We start from the raw sequence: 21,613 nt of genomic DNA, 5'->3' as shown, positions 1-21,613 counted from the left end.
GTTAACTTGAATTAATATGCGACTTAAAGTTATGAATATGCGCATGGTAATTGTCGAAATAAATCATGACTTTTCTGTTGTTATATGAATGGTGATGATGTGACTATGCATTAGATTAAAAACAACAATAACAATTTGCTCACATACAGACTTGAACTGTCGTTGGAAAAAAAATCCATAATATCATATGCAATGCTGTATGCTAGCATATACACAGTTCTGATCCAAATGAATTTTGGTCGATTTTAAGAACAAAATGATTTCAAATGATCAGTTGGTTACTCTGATCCCTGATTCACTATGAAGTCTATTTTGAAGCTTTTTGCTTTAGTCAATCATTAAGATCTCACTTTATCAGTGTTGATTACAACAATCCATAAATTGCTAGAATTCTTAGCGGTCTCTTATTTATTAAATTCCAGGAAATTACAATACATCATAATAATTATTTATTTCATAAGGTCCCATGTCAACAACAAATACAATTTTTACACAATAATTGCATGCTCTTCACTGCATTCCTGCTCCAAAGTTACTGCCTTAATATTGCCAGGTGATGAGACAAATTCATGGCAAATCATATTTAGAATGTCATCATGGATATTATATACAACTAGTTTTACAAGAGCAATCCAAATATCCGGCATGCACAGTCCCCCTCTGGCCATCTTGTGATAGTGGCATCCATTGCTGCTGAATCTAAATTCATAGATACATCGGGATATTCCAATTGAAATCCATACACCCCCTATGGAAGACATGGCCTTAATCTTCCACACATGGAGTGAGAATATCAAATGGGGTAACCTCAATGGATGAATCCATTTGAAATCTACACCCCCTATGTGGGCGATTAATGTCATGCCTTCTACAGGGGATGTATGGATTTCAAGTGGAATAGCCCATAGACTATTCCCATTATTAGTCACAGAGTTGCCATGTTTCCGATGAGCTGGGAAATATCCAAGACATTTTTTTTCTTTGTGACTCACAAGCGTATAAACGCAGGCATTTTTTCATGCAGAAATGATTTATAGATGTTTTAGGAGTCATCATCTTGCATGCATATTGACGCATAAAAAACATAACTGCGGGTATAATAGCGATCATGCTGATGATGATAATGACGACATGACCAAATTGTGAGATTTGGGTGAAGATGTTGGCATACACAACAAAGTATCCATCAAAGCTTGCATAATTGGATGAGCACTTAAAATGCATGTACTTTTTGTTACAAATCTATGGCATATAATTCAACAACCGCATATTTATCAACATTGTTGGATTATAAAATACATTATTAGTTCTGTTCTTCAAGGCTAATTGTATGGGGTCTTGGCAAGTCGAATTCATTGTCCCTGCTCTTTGGGTTTACCAGCTAAGTTTACATTGTTTCATTATTTCATATCAACTATGAATTCTAAAAGAACAAAGAATAACATCCATGTGGACAAAAATAATCAAATTTATATTATGTTTAAATTAAAAGCAATTTTAATTTCAATCAACTGAGTGGCTGCATTGTACTTGATCTTATTGTTATTGTTAGTGCAAAGAGCCTTCATATTTTTACATAATGAATACAAATAAAGAGCATTTCTATTTACAAACAATGTGAATCCAAATTACATCTTCTTTCCCAAATTTATTACAAAATGGAGTTATAATTATTTTTATCACTGGCCAAATAATTATTATATCAATGCACTTAATTACAATCCACTGAATGTCCATATATAATCACCCTTATCACATCATAATAGCAAATAAAACCATCCTGATGTAAGCGCTGTAACCGTACCATGACATTTAAATATCTCAAAATAGCACCCATGACAGTTCTGTCGCTAAAATTACCATCAACCATAAACGAGAGCGTGATTTGGAGATACGACAGAGAAATGATATGAAAAAGTTAAACCGTGATTGGGGAATACGCTATGGCAATGTTTGTAAACTCGCCACCATCAACTCCTCATGGTGACGAACTAAATCCAATTGCGCTTGATATGACTTGTGTGTGATATCACTATCGCATGATGAGAGTATTGCTTAATTTCTTTCTTCAACTAGGTCCGACCAAGAGAAGTAAATTGATACCACAGATCTAAACAAGGATGATCAAATGGCTGCTGAGATAAGCAATGAAAATTATGGAAACATTAGTACGCTGCAACACCATTAAATCCCCTCAATTTGCTAGTCATATTATTCCAGGGACAAAGACCCGTAGCTTGCTTTTTTCCCTTTCTGAATAGCATTTCTATTGTTGTCATGTAGAGATAATAGAGTCAATACCTGTACTATACCGCTACCAGGTCTTTGTACTTGCACTATCTGTGCCCCTCAATGACTGCCTTTCAATTCACGCTAAAAATGCAGCCTGATGGTACGGCTATGAGCCGGTGCGTTGGGCTGGACATAATACCCTATACTAGCTGAGATGACCTAGATGTACATCAGGCGTAAAATTGCAATGACTTTTTAACAAGCCTGCTCAAGAGCCGATACTTCTGCTGAAGGACTTTTTCAATTTTTAATTCCTTGGAAGAAGATTTATTAAGTAGATATTAAAGGGAAGGATTTATCCAATCAAAGCAAAACAACAACAGCTACAACACCATTGCGAAGCCTTCATTAAATAAACTCCCAGGATTTGTCTATAAAAGCACCATTTTGAGGGCATTTTGTAGCTCAGAAATAAGGCCTAGAAACCCAACCTTACTTCAGTTTATTGATGTCAAAAATAGCATGCACAAGGTTCTGGTTTGGTTTTGCAGCTTTTAGTTTGTTGAGTTGCTTAATTTAGTTTTATTCAGCTCTCCCCTAAAAAGGTAAAACCAAAGCATTTCAAGATATAGACTGTGAAAGGTAGATTCAGACACTTAGTAATATGGACAGGTGTCCATCTTTCATCATTGTCATCACATCCCCCTCATCCCCAACATCAGTCGCTACCTCATCCCATCACCATCGCCACCGGTAACCCCATTTATCTACAAGTCTTGCATGATATGTATACAGACTACTTGACAAACTCTGGCATGTGATGATGACAATGCTATCGGTGGCTATATCAAATTAGCTGCCATGATCACTGCAAAATAGCCCCAACACAACAATGCTCTTTCATTAAGAAGATGGGCTTCCTTCCATCCATCCTTCTACAGGCTAGCTAGCCAAAGGCATTGACTCACATATATTGTATCTTTTACGTGGCCATTAAGGCAAATTAATGAGATTTCCTGCTTTCTCTCCTCTCTCTTCCTCATCTCTTCTCTCTTTGCCTCTATACTTTCTCCCTCTTCATCTCTCTTTGTTATTTGTTCCATCTCTCTCTCCATTCCTCATTTCTTTACTCTCAATTCTGGTCCCTTCTTTCTTCACTTTCAACTATTTCCTCCTATTCTTCCTCACTCTCCATAATGTACTATTTGCTCTCTTATATCGCCCTCTTTCTCATTTATGTTTTGTTCTTTATTCTACAGTGGGTTTGGTTTTAATCTTAGATCTTGTCATGAAATTTGTAAAAACACATTCACAAAAAGACAAAACTGATTTATAAATGACACACTAAAACAGCATGAAATAGAGTCATTGTTAAACTGAAGTAAACAAAAAAGAAATTTCACATGTTTCTCAATAGGACTGTGTTGTGTAACCAATTGATGAATAATCTTGTCGTTGATGAGATTGTCTGTCAAAGTAGGGGATTCTTGAATAGGCCCTCAGGATAGAATTGCTATTGACCCAAATTGTGTGAATTTGGTTTCATTGGTGTCGCGATGTATTGTAGGCACTTACACTAATGAACAGTAGTTGATTTATTCAAGGTGAGCCTTGTTGGCTTAACGACTCGGTGTCAAGTCAACACAAATTGTACAATACAGACCGGGGAGATTTGCTAGCTACTCTGCTCAACCTACGATTACCTCGTACAAGCAAAGTGTGTATGCCATGTATACATTCATTATACACCAACTCCAACAAGCAGGATGGGGAAAGAACGTTAGCAGGATGAAAGACACGATTATCACCCTACACACATCCACTGTAAAGTAAACATGATATAATGAAGTACCTGGGTTATTGTTCACCCTTCCCTTAATGAGTGCTACTCGTACAAGCTCTCTATAAAACCAGGAAATAGGCGAATTGGCCACTTCACGATGGGCAATTTCAAGCCGCGCCTATATGCTTGCACACAAACATAGCGACAAGATGGTGTGTATGCTACTTCTCACCAAGTTATTGCAGGGTATAAGGTTACTCCATGCCACCATGTACATTGAATAGCACATGCATAGCAATGAATGCATTCAACCTATTGTGCTAAGAACCAAGCATATCCCATTCTATTAAGCATTAATTACTGTCAATTAATGCTGATGACCATACTTGGGTTACTCTCATTGAGTCTCAATGTTTTACTGGAAAAAGTATGGAAAAAATTAAAAACTTAAGCAAGAAATTTGAATTGGACATAATACATAGCGAGGTGCAATACAAGTCAATTTTTCTCACATTCAAAATGTTAAAATCATGTCACATATGTGTGACAGGTTGCTTTAATATGTGTAGCCCAGTTTGTATCTTATACTAGCCATTTGCAGTAGACTCATCTCCAGCAGGGATCTCTGAGGGTAGTGTTAAGTTGCACCACAAAAATGCTATCTTCAGTAGATAGCATCTCACCAAGTATCGTTTTCAGTGCCACTATTCTGACGCTCTAGCTGTATCTACACTTTGCCTTCCAGTTTTCATCATTTTTGTACAAAGGAAGACTGACAGATAGCAATAGCTCAAAAAATTCATCTCTATTTGACATAAATTCACTATGATTTCTTTCTCTTTTTTGTACAAATATTAAACATGTAGGTGAAATTACCATCTGCGGCAATCTCTATGCATATTAACCACATCATTGGCAATTCATTATATTTTCATTAAATTTCTTCATAATATTTACAAAACCATATCATATCATCCATCCAAAAATACAGTCCTATTTTTCTTCATAAATCACCAATCATAGGTCTTTAAAAATTAACAACAGCATAATTTACAATGACTCCATTCTTTCTTTTCATTCATTCATTTTTTTTGGTGTTAATGTTTACCTAAGCAACTTGGCAATAGTTATTACATACCCTAGTGCACACACCAGCATCTCGTTGTCATACTATACCATCTCCATCCTGCTAACAAAGCCGGTATAAAATTAAAAATAAACAGATTTCCTTTCGTGCCACCTGACTATATTATCTATCGCCATGGTAATCGTCCTGTGTCACATACATTTTTTTCTTTGCAACAACAAATGGTTTGTTTTGAAAACTTAACCAATTGGTGTATTTTTTTTTTTCTAAATAATTTTTTTTTGCTTATACTTACAAAATTATTTTGTTTTTTTACTGACTCACAGTGAGACATGAGGTAAAAGATATGTTTTTTAAAAATTAAGGAATATCATTTCCATTTTGTAGTACTCATGACAGATGGTTGTTTAGTGGTTATGGGGTAAACTTATACACATACACTGTATAGTACAACTACGATATGCATCAACGACCAAGTAATATGAGACGGAACTTGAAATATTACGCGCAAATAATCACTGGCAGTGCAACCAGAAAGCTCCATCTCCAACGAATCCACGGGCCCTACACATCACAATTACTTGGTCTTCGTCAATAATTCAACGCCAATTTCATACTAAAGGCTACTGCACGGTGTAGCTAGCACACCGTAACCGCAAAACAGTCGTCATATTTCTGTTTTAAGTTGCCCTTCATGAACACATCATCAACCCCCCTACGTGTTTCATCTGTTTTTCTTACTCTAACTGGGTTATATCTACTATTGCTTTAACGTAAAACGTAAATGTTTTAAAGTGAACGTTTGATGCGCGCCTTAGAGTGACTGTAGCGTGAAGTATAGGCTCTTTAGAGACTATAAAAGGTGTCTGTGTGCAAAGACGCCAGGTCCTTTGTGAATTTTATGATGTTTTCATGTCAATCTGCCAAATATGCCAACTGGTTTTAACAATCCACAACCAACAACAATGACCCCATTGACCCACAACTGTTTTCCCTTCTCTTTGCTACGTAGTAGCTGCACAAAACGTGTCCTCATGACACCGGGATTTGTACCAAATGCAGATTAACTCAAACTGTTTGGAATTAATTAGTAAATAAGCGATGTGTAAGGGTGGTTTTTAATAGATCGGAGAGAGGCAATGACCAAAATAGCTGTACACCACGTAATTGGGGTGTTACTTTCATTTGAGCTTCCCGGTCCCTGGTGACAATGGGGTGAGCTATACAATTAATTTTTAGACTTAGGTGTTGACACTGTGTGAATGCCATCGGCAAATTTGACATGCAAAATAAGGCTTTAAAACGGAGACGTGCTAGGGTAAATAATGCGCGGAAACTCAATGAATTCTGATAAGATATGAGGGGAAAATATCCAAGACATAGTCAAAAGAAAACTAGGGGGTCCTATCACACCTGATGGTGACACCTTAAGGGGAAAGCGCCCTGCTTTTCTGTCGGTCTCGCTCTATGAATCGCTGCGCCAAGGAAATTGCAAATTAAACATTGATGCATCGCGGCAATCGCCCTTGTCTCATGTTCTTTAACCAGAGTTGATATAATAGGCTCAAAATTTGAAAGGGCATTTTGATTTTTGATTGAATTTTGTTCTAGTCTGTATTCATTACATGCTGTTAGTCTATGATGAATGAATGAATGAATTAGGATAATCAACAAATAATCTGTCAATGTTTGATTGTATTTAATACTGCCGACTAACATTTGGTTATTGGAATTAATTAATAGTATTGAATGTCATAAGATTAATCCATTAGGGCCTTTAAGTATTATATCAATGCTACTCTCAACAACATAATTTACACTTATACTTTAGTTATAACATTCAAATCAAACAGAATTATCTATATAGCTTATTTTTTTAAACAATTGTGTTCAAATATCACTATTTTAATTGACCAAACTGAGTACAAGGTATCAATTGGAAGCTAACCCTTAACAAGCCATCTAAGATCAGGGTAATTAACAAAGCCAGTCCAATGTGAGAAACCCATCAGTAGAGTAAGACAGTCATGATAAAACACATGTTAACTTGATTTTTTTGAATTTTTAAAGGTTCCATTGGGAAACAGTGTGCCCTATTAAGCACCATATGCAATTTCAATTAATGCCTAGATAATGGTTGGGCATAAAACACGGTCAAAAGAAGCAATATTTGCCATTTGATATGCGCCGATTCGCAATCATATTAATTTCAATGCCAAAAACTAGTTTTTCAAAGCCGGGATTTTGCCAAAGCAAACATTAATTTTCAGTCAGATCACATTTTATTGGTTCCGTTTTTTAAACAGGACAGTCATAAAGCGGTGAAAGACAAGGAGAGACAATTAAATAACGCGGCAATTGCTGATGTCAAATAACCATTTGCGGTGGGAAATTCAGGACGTCCATGTTCTAGATTTTTTCCCTTTTTCTTGTTTTTTTGTCATTATCAATTTTGGGTGCAATCTTGTAAAGCGTACTGGTTGTGTGAATGTCGCACCTGACATGCCTATATCGGGTTCTTGTCCATGCTAATTACGGTGTGATGGTCTCATCCTCACAATAGTTGATATCTTATCGAGCTTCTCCGCGAGCGCAAGCTTGCCAAATCTGATAAAAGACTCACAACTCTCTGGAGGAAACTTTTATTTCCCTACAGCCGGGCCCGGTCGAAATTTGAGCCACGCAACTTGAGTTTCTGATGGCGCTAGAAAGCTTTTCAATTGCCCTGCTATAGCCAACTTATCATCAACTTGTATCACCATCATTCATATCCTACAGTTATCAACTAATTTAGGTAAAAATCATCTTTTATAAACAAAAAGAATGTAGGCTATATGTAGACTACATACATTATTATTGCATACACACAACATGAACCAAAAAACATGTTTACAAGGCAGCTATTTCACTCTGTCAACAATTTGTTGAATTGGGATCTATGCGATTTTAAACTTTATAATGTTATAAAATTAATGGCTGGCCAAAACTAAAATAATGTACAAAATTGTTTTGGAGGGTAGGGGCACTATCAGAATCAATAAAACTGTATTTTATCCATCAAAATGAATGACAAATTACTCCTGAATCTCTATCATAATTATGATGAGAAAGATTTGTTTGATTACACAACTAATAACTTCTTCCTTTGTCTTCATAGTCAGTGAAATTATCCACAACTGCTCATTTCTACAACTTTTCACCCAAATAATTGACCAATGGGGGCGCTTAAATGCTCGTTCAAGTACCTCGTACTAAACAAGCAGTTGTTTCCTGTTCTGCTTCAGAGCCATTAGTGTGCCACCTATACCTTGTACTCAACCGTCAATCAAGTCGCTATAAAGGTACCATGCATTCTGCTTGCCTAGCCTGGCATGGTGCAACATGCTATTGATCGCAAGCCACTTTCTATCGGATCATACAGCCATTACGATTCACGACTACTTGTAATGACACTCCATTCAATGCAAAACGTTGGCATTCATCAAGCTTCAGCAAAAAATTCTGAAAAGCAGTTTGGTAGTCCTTAGAGGGTTCCCAAATGACTAGCTTTCTCCTTAAAAACCTAGCTAAGAAGATCAGTAGGGACAATCGGCCCAGCTTGCATCAATATTAGGGGCTGCAACATCCGATAAATCTTTTAATTTCACAACCATTACAGTTGATTTCCACCAGTGATCAAGCACTTTTTTTCTGCTTCATCCGGCAGAGCAAGGAAAAGCTGTTATGGTGCAAGCACATCCAACGCAGCATCCCAAAAAGCTTCCCGCTTGTGTCCTCCTGGGAGTGCCTACGTTTGCCGCCATGAATATACATACAAGAACTTGCAGCTTATTCACGGCATAATGACCCAGTCAAATTGAGTGCACACAACTGTAGAAAGAAAACACCAGGGATTACAGAAACCATTCCAAACCATTTTCTGACACCTGGTCCGTACCTGTGTTTCTTTCTGTCAATATCTGCAGTCTTAATTTTTGCTTCATGAAGATTTTTTTCTGTTGGCTAAATTGAAAAAGAAAAGAAAAACATCTCCCTGCTATGAAAAATGTGAATTTAACAATAGTTTTGATGTCCCAAAGAACTCTGTAAATAATTACGTGTATTTTTTGCCTTTCAACTAGGTAACTTTATCTTCTTTCATATAAATTGGCTTCATGAAAATTAAAATGTACATCGGATGTAATAAGGCTGTGGAAAATAATAAATATGTAAAAAAATTTTTATCATAGCGAGAAACAATTCATGTAAAGTAAGTATTTACAAACTTTTCATATGTATAAACAATTTTACTTGGGAACTTTATATGATTTTTAAATTTGTAAAAACAATATCTGAAATATGATGTCATACCTATTCTACACCATATTTTCCTGACTCTCTTCTATTCAGCCTCCTACATCCTTTCACTTATATTTAGCATCTTTTCAGGTAAATATTTTTCATAATTTTCATTCTTCTTCCAGGAAATGAAAGAATAAAAATAACAACATTGAAGAGCAACTTGCTGAAAGATTAAACCAAAAAAATTGAATATTTCCACCAATTTTGCTGGCTAATTTGCTGATTCTCTTGCATGTAGGCATATTTTGCCTTGTTTATTATATTTCACAGCTTTAGTTAACTGCTGTGTAGAAAGTCACACTTTGGACTGGGACTTATATGAGATATAAAGTACAAGGCAGCAAAAATGATACTCTGAAAACACCTAGCGACGGTTCCCGTGAGACCCCACCTTCTCTCCGCCATTGTTTCTATAACCTTACCAATGCCAATATTATTACATACAGTTCAATCAACCGAAAGGAAAGTAGTATTAAGAATAAAGTTAAGCATCACAGCCAATGAATACAAATAGTATTTTATAATAAAGCGGGTAAAATAAAACCGCCAATTGATCACTTGTTATTATAAAGCAAGCTGAAGCCAAAAACGATGACATCAGAGGAAAGTGAAGCATTCACTTCAAGGCAAAAGATGCATGGTAAGTAACATCATCAAATGATGGGATGTTCTGAACAAATTGAACCAAAAATAACATTAATTTGAAAACTCTAGCAATGTTTTTAAGATATATGCATTTAAACAGATTTTTTTCATTATTAGCAACTCAAATTCTAGCAATAATTGGTCAGTGTAGTTGTTAAAAACAATGTGGTTTTTTCTCAGAGCAGAATTAAAAACTATAAATGACTTTTCTCTCTTTGTGATTTAACTACCTGTCCAACTGCTATTTTAAATCATAAAACATTTTGTAAAATACAAAAGAAAAATCCAATGACATAATTCATACCATTAATTCATGATCTCCTTGGTCATGTAACTTTAGTGAAGGAAGACTTTCATATTTTTTGTTACCTCACAAGTAGGCCAAAGTTTATAATCAAAAACTTGTGGAAGTCCATTTAGAAATAAACAAATCAAAAATGAAAGCCCCAACTAATTCATTATGGATACTTTATGAAATGAATGCACACAGCTGATTAGTCTGTGCTATTTGTTAGATTAGTACCTTCTTCTCAACACAACTTGTTTTTTCTTCCAGTTTTTCACTCGAGGCGATAATTTTCTTCAAGTCCTTTTTTTCGTGTTTTTTTTCGCTCTCTCCTTCATCTTCTTCATAGTCAACAACAAGTGCCTTGCGGGTAGAGTTTTGAATGCATTTGGTACACAACCTCAGAGCCAAATTGAAGCGGAGGCTACATTAACACTATTGCTATCGGTACACTCATAGCTTTTTACAAAATAAATTCACACTATTAAACTTGCCTGTCAAAAAGATAAAAAGAACTCTGTAGAATCATATTTGGCAAATGTCTCCCCACGGAGAAGCCAGAAAGACAAAACAGACACTCTCTGCATTTCTCCTGGGATTGCACGCATCTCCTTTGAATGAGCTAACAGACATTGTTAGTTGTCGACGGCAACGGAGGAATAAAACAAGAGTAAGAGATGTGCCAAGTGTAAAAAGCTGAGAAAAAGGTTTAGCTCTGACAATGATGATACCCCTTTTCATTAGTAGATGCCTGTTCAACAAGATGGATAAAAGCCTCTAATCACTGGTAATTTTAAGGTTATTCCCTTCAATTCTACAGCTTTTCTTAAGGCTTTGTGTACAGGGAAATCACTAAATTCAACAATTTATCATTAAATTGTAAACCCTATAACAAGAACCACCAAATCAAAATTAGGCTTCCTTGGACTTGTATCAATCCATTTTTATGACGCTTTTGATTATTTTTGTGAAATTTAAAATTTCTTATTTTTATGAAAAATTGTAGATAATTTTTGAGCTTGTAGCAGACACTCCATGCAGACACAGAAGCTTAACCCTTTTCTCTTTTTAATGAATGTCTTTAGCTTGTTGAGTACATCTATGCTTGTTGCTCTCTCTGCCATCCACTGGGAATACTGTAAAATTATGCAGTATATGGTGATTTTAACATTTTATCTTTTTCTCCAACTGTCCTCCCTTATGTTGACATTTTATGTTAAATTTGTGCACAGAATAAGGCTTACAAATCAAAATTTATGAATCAAATTTATGAAATTTCATTTTCATTTTACATAGAGCATTATCAAATCATGACACGGAAACATCGCGACTTGCAACTACGGCAGGAGGGAGCCTCAATTGTACATGTATGCAGTACTCAGCATTAAGCCAGTACACTTTAATTGGGTGCAAATAACAAGTTCTCAATAGTCCTTTCAACATGCATTTTTCTCACTGTCATGACATCCTTTTCTCGCTTTCATTCCTGTTTTCTCTTTACTCGTCGTTTCGTTTGGCATTTTCCAAAACGCATTGACACAAGCTCGAATCCATCATCCTGATTTGTCATGGGATCTGACCACATTTTGTTAATGCTTACCCGTGAATCGCCACGGGACGGCGCTTCCACGCTTTTGCCCGAACATATATTTTCACCGGCTTCTTCAAATTGTCTTTTTATTTGTGATTTCTTTTCCAAGGCCAGCGTTGTGGGACTTGCTAGGATACATCAGCCCAATCAAAGCTACAAGCACTGGAATGGGCATTGAACAGTACATAGAGTTAGATGAATCGCATGGGATTGTGACAACTCAAAAGACCAGCAAAATGATCACATACTAAAGGGATAATTTCCCCATTGGTGCTAAATGCTTAATAATTTCCCATTTGTAGATGCTATGAGAAGTACAGAAAATAAAAAAGAACTGTAAACCTATGAAATTATCTAGTAGGTCACTAGGGGCATAAGATAGGCAGACTTGGATACAAAAGCAAGAATACTCAAAAAACGATCATGACAAACGTATCAAAATTGGCGAGGTCGTGCGCGTGTGAAATGTGTACACGCAAACCGTGGATTTGAAATTATAGATGTTATCATGGTTGGGAAAATCTCCTACTGGGAACTGCATTTATAATTGAATATCAAATCAGATTCCACATATATTTTTATCATCCAAATTATTTTGACAAAAATCAGTTAAAAATTCTGTGATTCTTCTCTCACTGGTAAATATTGGAAATTTTTGTAGTTCGGTTTAATTTTCAGATATTTTCTTATGGTATGATAATGATTAAAAATAAAAATGGAATTGTTTTGATAAAATTTGATATGACATACATATCAGAAACATTTGTCAAAATTGCCGTCAAAGGAAGTGGACCAACTTGACGCAAGGTCCCTTAACCAATGCTTCTCAAACAATTGCATGCAATTTCCACTCCAGATTTATATACAGCAGTTTCAGATTTTATTTTGGGAAAAAATGTTCACCTAAAGTTATTCAGCAGTGTGTTATGCATCATGAAAAGCATAATTTTATCATATGTGGACATCTGGGATTAAGGTAAAATGTTGACACCTGAATTGGACTAGAATTGTGGGTAATGTGAAAGTATATCCAAGAATAGGGTAACAAGTGTGCTATGATGGTGGGAAATATGGAAAAATGTGAAAAAGCAGAGAATCAGGTGGAATGCGTGTTTCTGGGACTTATGATGTACTGAACCATGGGAATTCCAACAAGTATGGTCATTATGGAGATTGGAGTAAAGTTTTTTTTTCTATGGCGCTTATGATGTGACAAGGACTTGCCAGTGAATCATGGCATGGTACTTTGGACATGAGAGAACCAGGTACAATAGTAGGTTTTTAGGGCTTCAGATGTCGCAGGAGGTTTGTATTGGTATTGAATAACGGATTCCCAGGGGTGCAGGAGGATTTGAAGAGGCAGGCCCCATTCACATGAGGACATCGCCCCTGGAACTATCAGGTCACAAGACAATGAAACCAAGTCTTAGGTACTCGCTGCTATACAGCCCCAAATACTCAACGTAATGTTTGAAGAATTCTCTGCACACACAGCTTGCGGGAAAACTGGCAGGCTAAAGAAGAATAGGCTAGGACGCGTAGGGAGTATTAAATAGGCTCAGTGGAGGCCTGGTTTGTTGAACTAGAGAATGAAGGCACTATGGAACACGGTCTCAATTGGGCTAGGTGTTTGACCCCAAGTGGCTTGAAAAACACACATGGATGACCAAAAAGTCATCCAAATTGCACCGGGTATTATTCTGTAAGGAAAAGGTTGGAGGTTTGGAGGTGAAACTTGATGTGATGATGCTAGGAGGGCTGGCTGTGTGATGAATAATGCTTTAATTGAATTTTGTGGGGGGTAAGGTGATAAATGCGTCAAATTTGACATGTACAATTATTATAATAGCTGTCCTCTGGGTTACTCACCTAGCAATTACAAAGGCAGTTTTAATTGATTGACAAATGAACAATAAAACATATCAACATTTCAACATAACTTCTAAACAAAAACTATCAAATTTACATAAATTTGTTAATTTAATAAATTCAAAATTACATTTTAAATTTGGCAATGAAATTTGAAAATTGTAATGTTTTAAACCATGGAAGTGAGAAGATATTTATTCTGTGCAATAATCCTAGCAGAAAGATGAGTCCAATTTACGTTCATCATGTGCTGTTCTTATTATTCACAGGCACGATAATATAGACATCGCAGGACAATGGAAGGTGATACACTACCAGGACAAATTTGACCATTATATGGGCTGGCTATCGTTGGACAGGTTCATTCATCCATGACCACTCTCATCCACATACCCTCAAAGTTGTGATCGCAATACAATTTTGTTTTTGAAGATGTTTAGATGGTCATAACACAATTTTACGGGGTTTGACAATCTAATGGATCGAGCATGGCTACTGGTATCGCTACCGAAATACGGACACCACTTTCTGCAAAAAAAAACAAAAAAGGGAGAGGTTGGCTCTCTGTAAAATGGCTTGGAAGTGGCCTATTTATTGAAGCTTTTAGCTTAAGTCAACAGAGTTGTCTATGGCGATTGTATTAGGTATGGATAAGAACAACATAACTGTGTGAATTAGTGGGTGATGGAGGGTATGTACACACACGTACTGTTTGCACATGCTAGGCACTTGAATAAATACATTGCTGCACACGGCTAGGCCTCTTATTACTAGCCTGCTGCCCTCGCTGACTGGCTATACCCAATGCGACAGAGCACGTCCATGGGTGAACCCCTCTCTACCTGCCACCCTGCCTGCATCACCACCATCTTGTCAATCAAAACGTGGCAAGAGAGAGAAATGTTAAGATGAATAGGTGTGAAAGACTTGAGTAAGGTTCACTATACTTTGGGTGCAACTCCATGAACTCTTTAGGGTCAATCAAATGGTGTATCATGGGATGTCACATCTAGGCTAGTGTTTTAGTGACATACTTTGTTTAATGTAGTTCAATGCAAAACTTACTTTGAAAGTAATGTCGCTGGTTTTTCAGTCCCACAAAAGGAAAAAAAAGACCCATTTATCAAAGCAAACACTTCCTAATAATCATGATAATAGTATTTCTTTTTCACTTGTTTCTTACTTATTTGAATGTATTTTTGGAGATTTTTGTAAAAGGCATTGAATATCCACACAAAAAAAATTGTGTTGGCTATTTTTTTCCCTCATACATTTTATATTAAAGAAGTCAGAATTGCACTTTCACCTCAATAAATGAAATTCAAGAGATATCAAAAGTCGATTCTCACACTATTGTTGATTGTGTTGCCAGCAAAAACTAGTACGCGTTCACCGAATGATGAACAATCGATGTCCTATGCGTAATGTGTTTAAAACTTGGAGCAATGTCTTAGTGTTGAATGTGTAATGGACTGCTGGTATACGACAACCGCGGGCTGACATTAGCAAGTCCGATTATCATCCCATGCGAAGGTGTCACCAGGGCCTAGGGGCTAGTACGCTTCTTGCACAATGATTGCCATGACAATGATATTGCCACGGTAACAGTTTAAGATGATGTTCTATTGTCATGGCCAAAGCATGATTCTTTTTGTTGTAAGGAAGCACAATAATAGATGAGACAATATCACAACAACAAGACAAGAAAGGCATTGATGCCTGGACATGGACTAACTGTAGAGGGTGCACCTCACTGTCACTGTTATTCATCCTAAGGTTTGATCTGTGACCCAAGTGTTACATATCTACAGTACTCCTAATTCAAGATTTTTAAACAAAAAGATCATCTTGATAACTAAAATTATCAAGGTGATCGTTTCCTTATTTTCCTGCACTGGACAACTAGGCACACAAAAAAAGAGTATGATATGCTGTAATTTTTGTTTTGTGTTTGTTTTATTTTATTGGTTCATGTGGGTTTTACAAAATATGTCTAGAAAGCAAAATTTTCTAGCACATAGTAATTTTGAGAGCATTTCACAGCATCTTTCAACATTACAAGCTGATGATATGATATCCTTAAAAATTAAAATGTTTGAAATTTTCTATTAATAAGTGTCTTGACCTTATCTGACCTGGGAGTGCTTTATGACCTCAAATTTTGATCACTTATCACAATTTTAATTTTCAAACGGAACAAATTGTTAGTTTGCATAACTCAAGAACTACAAAACCATAGAAATGATATTTCAAATTAACACTAAGAATGATGCATATTCTGTTGATATTTTTTTAATTGATATTTTTTCCAGAATTTCAAGAAGTTGCCTTGAAAATGTGTAAACCCTTAGCATTGAGTGAAAACCGATCTATCTGTGCCTGTGAGTGCCTTTACATCAGCAGAAATGAAATGCACCCATACTCCTATTCCTCACATTATGAACCATGAAACATACACTTTATTAAGGGAGTTCACAATGTAAAGATTGCATCGATTGCATCAGAATTCCTCCGCGCTGCAAGTTTGGGATTTACTAAGTTACATCGGATATTGGAGTACTCAGCATACCAAATGACCTGGGCAAGATTTACACTCTGAAATGCTAGATGCTGGCTGGAGGTACAGTCACACTGAAATGCAAGATGCTGTAGGAAATATATACAAAACCAGTGGAGAAGTCAAACTTGATTGGGTTAATTCAGAAATACAACATCTGTTTATTGGATTTCAGTGGAATCATGTATACTGGAGAATGAATGAGTGCAACTTGGAGAAGGTGCAAGGTTCAAATCCATGTAGGTATTGCAACTATAATATACTCACAGTGCAAATCTACTATTTCAACCTAAATGACAGCCAATAACAACAATATAGGCCTAAACCCATGAAGGATTAAATTTGGGGGTGTGGTCTTCCAAAAAGTGGACCTTTTAATATCAAAAGAAAAGTGTGCTTGTGCAGATCCCCCTTATGAAAACTTCCCTACCATGTTAATGACATGCATAATCCCAGTACTACAGTAGTTGTAAGAGATTCCTGGATTTTGAAAAGTCTCAATTGCCCAGATACTATGACAATGGCCATGGCTGAAGGCCCAGGTCAATTGTAAACTGGCTCAATCCCAATCACTCATCACATGCCATTGTATATTAGTAAGCATAGTAAAGTGCTAAGTGGGTGAAATATCTCAGATATTTTGGCAACTGGAATTGCTAAAGCTGACCCACAGTCTTGGATGCCCTCTAGCTAGGAGTCTTCAATATAGACATGAGATTACATAGTACATGCAGTTCAATGCATAATCCTGAAATATCATTAAATCAAGCATGCAAATGTGAGCCACAATTCTCATCATCTGAAAGTAATACTCCTGCCACACAACTTCAAACATTTTTAATATCACTATAGAACACTGACCACTGGCTCTGACCATAACATTAACACCAGTTGGTCCATTCCAAATCCAAGTTGCCCACACACCCTCCAGATTTTACCAATTAAATCAACTTGACATCAATCAGCCAATAATCCAGGGTAATTTGTACACCAAAACACTCAACAACACCCAAAAGTCAATTGGCAGTGGCCCCATGACAATCACAAAGAAGGGGCAAGGTCAATGTCGGGTCAAGTCTAATGACCAAGCTGGGCGTACAATCTGTATTGTCGCCTTCATGTACCTGCTGTGAATGTTTATTATTTACCACTACCCCTTGGCAGTTCTTTCAATCAGAGTCACCATCAGCCATAGATGTCAGCTAAGATTTGCCTGTGCCTGTGCATGCTTATACTTTGCTAACGGCAACTTTTTGGACCAAAATGTAGGTAAAATTAAGAGAAAGTACAAGTATTCCCAGGTAGCCAATCAGTACAGCATGCTAATCTAATGTAGCAGCCCTAAGGTGGGCAACAAGTTACACATATCTCACTGCTAAGGGGTATGAATGTAAGGGGTAGGAAACATTTGTGGTTTCATCAAAATTAGACACTAATTTGGACATTAATGATGCCTAATGATTGAGATGTTGTAAACATGATCAGATTACACACAAGCAAAATCTTACCCAAGTAATGTCAAGTATAAATAAGTCAACAAAAATCACTATGATACTTAGAGAAAACAAATGTTTTCATCTTTTGCAAATATTTTAATTTCAAATCAAAAGTTTCAAGTAATGCTGATATTAATCTTCAACAATCACTTTTTGCAACTATTTCCTCAAATACATCAGTATGGCTATGTATTAAAGGCTCAAAAACCTTTGTTCTAAATTGTAAATTCTTTTTGTCAAGATAAATTACAAGTCAACCTGCTGCTCATCCCTGCCTGCAGCTCAAATCAATTTCATTACAAAGGGGAAGGAAGGGGCATCTGTCAAAGTCAAAATGAAATTGCCCTTTAAAAAGTGCATACAGACCATAATAAAGATTCTACAAGAGTTGAGAAAGGACAGGCTAGCTAGGCCCAGACCCCTTGTGACAAAGTCCAGTGAGAGCTGACCGCTAGCTGACCGGCACTGGAGGCTGTCTGGCCAAGCACTGGCTGTATGGCTAGTAAGCTAACGATGCCTGGCCTCCCGACATTGCCACGGGTTGCTTATTACGCTATGCACTCCGATTGCATAAGTATCCCAATAGGACTTTGTTTAGTAAGTGTATCAAATACATGGAATACGCCTTATTCCCTGTGTGTACGCCTATTAAAATAACCGCTTTGTGACTCTGCTGACTGACCAGACTAGTGATATCAAAATCTCATTGAAAACCTGACCAGATGTAAACAAATAATAGTAGAGCATGGAAAACTAAGGGGAATATGTGTCTAATGAAAACGCTGGGTTGAAAGTGATGTCCACTTTGCTGTTGACTAATGAGTCTCTACTGAGAACTGTAGAGATTTAGGGATGTCAACATTAGGGTCTAGTAGGGCAAGCATACTTAAAGTGAGCAACTTGTGGGAATATTGGAAAGAGACTGTCAACTTGGATGTTGACCAAGACATCTCCACGGTCTCTATGGAAAGCAGGTTGACAACTGGGCAGATTTAGGCATGTAAACATGAAAAGATTGTACACACACATTGTTTAATTGCAAATGTCTTGTGGTTGGAAATCAAAACAGAATATTGAGTACAGAATAAAGTGACCCGGAAAGTGACACCACTTTTGTTGCCTAGCGTACAATGTTGTGACATTATCTTAAAATAACCTTTCAGTTCTAAGCGAAGGAAACACAAATCCCCATTTACAAAAAATTTGTCAATAATAATAATGTACTAAAACAACTTACACAACACATGCATGCATTTGAAACATGAGAAATCATTCACATCTGTCTGAGTAAAAAAATTGTGTATTAAAACTATTATTTTGTTAAAATTAAGCCTCTAAGATTGATCCTTCTTTTGACATCTCACATTTTATCAAGTTCAAATGATATTAAAATAAAATCTGCATAAATCCAGTGACTATTTTAATCAATTTATTTCCATGTGTGATGCTCTTATCCAAGCAGTGAATACCCATTGATCAACTAATAACCAAATTAAAAATCATATATTTTCTACATCACTTATTCAGGTAATTACACCCAAAACTCAGATAAATTGCCTCACAGCTAAATTATCATAATTTCATCTTAATCTTTGGGATTAAATAACCTGGATTGCACTAATTATTAGCAACGGCTCTAGCCGATCAAAGGAAATTGATAAAATAGAGAATGCCGACCGACCGGCCGGCCGGCATAAACATGCAGTGACTGTCCAACCAACTGTCACGCTCATGAAATGGTCTTAAGTCTGGATATTAGCGATGCGGAACTAATGCGTTGGAGCTAGGCTGCATGCAAGTGAGGTACTAGTGAAACTCTGCATATGTTAGCTGCAAAATGTGGGCAACAACTCAAACAACAAATGGCACAAATCACAATCCTCTCTTATTGTTGCTTCTCAAAATAACAAAATAAATTGACATGTTCAAGTGACGATATTTATGACAAATGAGTTGAAATCCCTGCAAATGTACACAAAGAAAAGTTGGCTGTGTTATATTGGTACACTGCTGATACAAGCTGTGCATGTCAGAATGACATGAAATGATGGATGTATAGGGAGCAAGGTGTTGAATAAATAAACATCATTTGCATGCCATTGGAGTTAATACGAGTCTTCAGGGTCCTCGACCACTGTGTTCATATAGTATACATCAGGGCGAAACTTAAACCAAGTGTAATTTAGCGATTTGGATAACTTACTCTGTATGTGTTGTAAACAATGCTCCCTTAGCTACGGTGTAAATGAGCTAGGCTCACCAGGTCGGTGGTGGTCGCTGCTACTGAATCTCATAGATAACTCTCAACACACACACCATGTATGTGAAACAAGCTTGTGTACATGGTTACCTCTCTCATAGTAACTGTTTTTAAGACGAACAATCGCTACGGTTACGGTAGTTGAGTGAATCTTTATCAAATAAGAAAATCAAGAGCAGCAGGCTGTATATTGTATATTGTAGTGATGCATAGGCACGCCCTTAGTAGTAAAGCTTTAGAGTTGAGTTGTTAGCGCTGGTTTTTAAGTCCATCTCTCTGGAGGTCTATGCACTTTACATGCATTCAAACATCGCGCTTTGTGAGAGGCAAGATATTGCGACTAAGGAGTGCATAGACCTGGGTTTAGATAGTCATGTATGCTGGATATTAGCGCTTTACTGCCGCTTAATTTGAACTTCATCGCCGGTATAATCATATTACTTAAGCGTCGATAAATCACCTCCATATGCAAATGAGGGACAGGATAAACTGTGATGAAACAAGTGATTATTGCGGCATTGATACAAAAAGAATCACTGGCCAAATTTGGAAAATAATCTCTTTTCTTGAATATACATCGAAGCTAGGAAATTAAAAGCACACTAAAATCATTGAATTGCAGCCTGAGTTCATCTTGCAAACAGCACTGTCTGTCATCCTGTAATACAGCACACAAGTTGGCTATACATTGCAACCATACAAACCAAAATATATCATCCCTAAACACTTCAGTCTTTAAAATTTAATATTTCAGTTATTTTTTTTTTTTTTTTAATAAAAAAATGTGTCATTATTTGTGCATATTTTCATACTTGTCACCTAAAATATCTCTAATATTGTAACACCACCTCTATCATGTCTATACATCATGTACATGAGATGCAGGTTTCCATATAAATTGGAATCTACATGTGGTTCAATTTCATGTGACAGTGGTAAATAAATCTTTTCAGAGAAAAAATGAAAGATTTCTTTGCTGACACAGATACCGATGAAAAAACCTCTTTGCTAAGATCCCCTGTTTTGTTTCCATCAAAAGAAGGTCAGAACCCAATATGATGAATTAAATTTATACCTTTTTGTTTTTATTTTAATATTATGTAATATAAATGAACACAGAAGAACTTGGGCGTGTTAGCTAAGAACATCTTTGCTTTTAAATAATACATTAATCATCTATATAAAAAATACATTTAATAACGCTTCAATGTCTTAGGAGGCAATTCCTAGAATCCCATTATTTTAACATAACATTGTCTAAATACAGTGAACAGATATAAAATTGTGACAAAAATTAAAACATTTTTCCTGTTCCCTGAAGACTGTATCCCCTAAGAATGTTACACCATGGCATTAAATAAAGACAGAGTCTTACAGAAGAGCCCTCCAGGCTTCCTACTACCAATATGTGCCTCTGTAATTGTATCTTTGCTTCAGATGCTATGCAGCTTCATAGCAGTAGCAGC

The 21,613-nt window shown here is 36.4% G+C and overlaps 1 protein-coding gene across 1 annotated transcript in view; it reads right to left on the bottom strand.

Annotated features, from left to right (window-relative positions):
* Positions 1–21,613, bottom strand: part of LOC140163088 (transcription factor COE3-like) — a 153,013-nt gene that overhangs the window by 20,561 nt on the left and 110,839 nt on the right.

The sequence above is a fragment of the Amphiura filiformis genome, chromosome 10, assembly GCF_039555335.1.
Source record: "Amphiura filiformis chromosome 10, Afil_fr2py, whole genome shotgun sequence".
NCBI classification, from domain to species: domain Eukaryota; kingdom Metazoa; phylum Echinodermata; class Ophiuroidea; order Amphilepidida; family Amphiuridae; genus Amphiura; species Amphiura filiformis.
This window is presented reverse-complemented; position numbering and strand designations above follow the sequence as displayed.